Here is a 3,964-nt window from a genome sequence, read left to right as displayed (position 1 = left end):
CTTTATCCAAGTCCAAGTCTTTTTCCATCTGCATGCGCTCAGACAGCCTCGTGTCAGCCAAGCCCACTACTATTCTGTCTCTTATCAGCTCATCGTGGAGCGGTCCGTAGTTACAGTGCTCTGCTAATGCATGCAAGGCAGTCACAAATGCATCAACAGTCTCATTCGGCTCTTGTTTGCGCATATTAAAACGTGCGCGCTCATAAACAACATTTTTCCTGACAATGAAAAAGTTGTGGAAGCTATCTCTCACTTTAGCATAATCCCGTTGGTCTGCATCACTTAACTTTAGTCCTCTCAGGACGTCATCCGCTTCGTCTCCCATACAATATATGAGAGTATTCACTTGATTTTCCTCCGAGCTCGCAGACAGATTACTTGCCTGATGGAATCTCTCGAAGCGACGGACCCATCTTGTCCATTCGTGTGGTTTGGAAAAATCAAAGGGCTCCGGTGGTTGGATGCTAAACGTAGCGCTGGGAGTGTTAGCCGCGGTGCTAACTCCTGCCCTCGGACGATCGTCTACGTCGTCATTCTGCATTTTGTTTCCACCTTCCCCTTCTTCTCACACTCGGCAGATGTCTGGAGTCTTACGATTCACACAGCACTTCTGACACCATGTGTGACTCTTACTCTGAATCTGAATAAGTACGCGGGACCACTGTGTGCGGTAAGACCATCTCTTTACTCACTGTATTGCCATCTCCCGGCATGCATTGCCAGTGCGTAACACGTAATTACACAATCAAACAATGAACACATACTGCCCATACAACAAATGTACCAGAGAAAATTATGAATACACCACACACTGCACTGGCCTGCACCACGATTAATATAAGGTAAGAATGAATGACTTTTGTTCTATTCGTTATTTCCACGGTTGCATTTGAATAACAGTAAAAAACAAACAAACTTGTTAATGTAAAGTTTCGGACAAAATGTGGGAGCCCGAAATTGTGTCTACTTTCATCTTACAATCCGGCAACAAATAAATTGCACTGCGAACAAAGTCAACAAAGAAAACATTTTCGTTTCATACTTTTCCGTTATATTCCCTTACAAAGCTAGCTTTAACGCTTCGAGGGTTCCTTTGTTCTTGCCGTCGCCTCGGCGCTTGACCCAGACTTTCGCTCTGTAGTTGCTTTTTAGCATAGTACTACAAAAAATTGTAAATCTGTGATATATGATTGATAAACGTAAAGGTAACTGTATAAATGTGTTCAATGACTTTGTTACTTTTAATGATTGGAGAGCACCCGCTTCGATTCGCACTCAATTCAAACTTTACGTTGCACGCTCACCTAACTTTACGATGCACGCTCACCTACCTTGCGTTTGCACCTTTTGTCCACACGTAAACTGCGTTTTATTATTTATTTATTAGTTTTTCGCCTCTCACTGCTTAAGCCATTAATCTTTCTGGAATTGTTTTTTTAAACAGATGCGACCTCACAAAAGATATTAGCTATGCTGTCAGACCTGACGACAGCTGTTAACGAACTCCGTGAGGAGGTCAGAGCCATCCGCCATCCCTGCTGCAATGAATCGGTAGATGCTGGGGTACTGCCTCTGGATTTGCCCTTGCACAACACTGAGGAGCTAAACAATGCAGAGGCAGCTTTTCAATCATAAGAGGCAAATAAGGCAATGGTAAGTATATAAAGGTTATGTACACTTTGTAACTATAAAGTGTAATAGCTGTCAGATGTGATTTAAATACATAACAACGGCCTGTTGATTAAACACACAAGCACTTGCATACACATTTAAGACATGAGACACGCTAATTCCATCTCTTAAAATGTGTCTATAGGTGAGACGCTTTGCCTTGATTGGAGGGACCACACTGGAGGTGCGAGTCCGCCGTGTAATGGCTTATGCCATTACAAACGAGCTGGCCTCGGTACTCAACTGGGCAGGGAAAAAAACCAAGGACCAGACAAAGCAAAAAATGGCATTTAAAGATACAGCGCTCTGCAAATGCATATATGGTGGTAAGTTTTACAGTTTTTTTGCTATATTACTTTGTCTTTCTTAATAACAAGACTTTCATGTCCGGTTAATCTGGAGATGGTCTTTGGCTTGTTTAGTCCTCGGGTTGTAGTTGTACAGCCCGAGGACCCCATGTTTATTTTGTTTTAAAGGATACACGGCACACCATGCTAAGACTTATCACTTATCACAGCTCATAGCTCTTTGGGAATCAAATGCGGCAGTTAGCAGATTTACGCCTGGTGACTTTCATGTTTATCAGCCTAGGAGTTTACATACTTTCTCCCCGCTGAAGACAGTTAACAAGAGCTTATTCATGTGCTCTAATTCACTTTTTTTGTTTGTGTGTGTGTGTATTTTTTTCCTAGATGGCCTGACGCAGCAGTTAGGGGCAAACTCTATGTCCAAGTTTGTCTTTGCACAAGCAGTGCAGAAATGGCTCCGATACGCCCCAGATCGTATGGGTATGGGTGGTGCAGGACGCACATCATGCATCCCCATCCCAGAGTAAAAAATTACAAACTTCTGTGAAACATATAAATGGAAATAGGAAACTGTCTTTTAATAAAGTATTTAGCAAACGAAACATGCCTATTGACCTTTTTTTGTTTATTTTTTTTCTCTGTTACATCACATGCAATGCTTTCTTATTTTAGGATATTAATGTTGACATGATACATTGTGAGACATTTGTTGTTGTTTTTTTTATAAAGGGTGTCCAATTTGAGGAATAAGTACAATTATGTGTTTAGGTGGTTTAAGTATTGATGGAAACATGCAGTAGTTTAGTATTGGTTAAAATACTTATAAAGAAAGGTAGATTTCCAGTCATGATTTAACTGTTGTTTTAATAAAAAGCAACTGTGCGAAAGAGGTGGAAAATCAACACCATAGCTCAACAGTGTTTCAATATCAGAATCTGACATTGTTTCAATGTCAGGTTTCAACATTGATTCAACATCAAAACCTGACGTTGTTTCAACATTAAAAAAGGGTGCAAGAGTGACGTTAGGTCAACGTCACACTTCAACGTTGATTCAATGACGTCGCCTGATATTGACTCAACGTTGTTTCAATGTTTCCTTGCTATCTGGGGTCTGTCTCAGCTGGCTGCAGGTTTCCTTTAAATTTAAATTACAGATTACATTTAAGGCGCAATGTTACCTCTAATTTTTCATGTGTCTGAGCAAACACGCAAACTCCCTGAGCAGTCCATTGGACCACTGTGAGCAACAGCAGACGTGTGCTAGTCATGCCAGCATTGAATTCATTATCTAAAAATGCAGCCAAGGTTGTTTTTTTTATAACCATTTCAAACTATTTACAGAACAATCAGGCATTCTGCATCAAATAAGATCCCACACAAATTATTTGTGCCACTCCAAAAAATAATTTCTGTTCACTATGATGTAGCCAGATGGGCTACTTGCTTGCCACTGCCCTTTTCTCTCTTGCTCACTTTATTGTCCTCGCTTTATCCTGCTCTTGCTCTCTGTTTGTCACATGGCTAGCTAAGTTAGGTTGACTGGGAACACACCTGCACGTTAATTGCAGGATGGCGCCTGCCAGTAAAAGGCTAAGCAGGCTTTTCTCCTGGTCATTCCTCCTTTGCCTCGCCTTGTACGCTGGCATATCTTCAGGATAAATCCAGTGCTTTCAATCGAGCTACATAATGGTCACAGCGTGACCGTTTTATCCCTTTTTTTTACTCCAGCTGTCGTGAAAAGAGGTAGGTGCAGTATTATCAGCAGAATAAGTATAGCGGCTTCAGGCCTGGGGATCTGATTGCTGCTTTAAACCTCTCCTCAGCAGTTTGTGTTTTGGCCCAATTTTGGGTCTCTTCCTTGATGGAAATGCTGTCTTGTCCTGTTTGGTTTTGACTTTGTTGGGGTTTTATTTAGTTTTATTGTGGACTGTTGCTTGTACTCGTGTGCTCTTAGCCTCTTGGCGTGCTGGTTGGCTGAAATAT

The 3,964-nt window shown here is 41.5% G+C and overlaps 1 long non-coding RNA gene across 1 annotated transcript; it reads left to right on the top strand.

Annotated features, from left to right (window-relative positions):
• The first annotated feature begins 1,599 nt into the window (after positions 1–1,599).
• LOC148098519 (uncharacterized) lies at positions 1,600–2,523 on the top strand. Its single transcript, XR_015720713.1, has 3 exons — positions 1,600–1,653; positions 1,817–1,997; positions 2,364–2,523. It is a non-coding gene; the product is annotated as an uncharacterized LOC148098519 (long non-coding RNA).
• The last annotated feature ends 1,441 nt before the right edge of the window (positions 2,524–3,964 follow it).

The sequence above is a fragment of the Neolamprologus brichardi genome, chromosome 15, assembly GCF_056152115.1.
Source record: "Neolamprologus brichardi isolate AB-2024 chromosome 15, ASM5615211v1, whole genome shotgun sequence".
Classification (NCBI taxonomy): Eukaryota; Metazoa; Chordata; class Actinopteri; order Cichliformes; family Cichlidae; genus Neolamprologus; species Neolamprologus brichardi.
The sequence above is the reverse complement of the archived record's forward strand: the minus strand, read 5'-3'. Positions and strand labels throughout refer to the sequence as shown.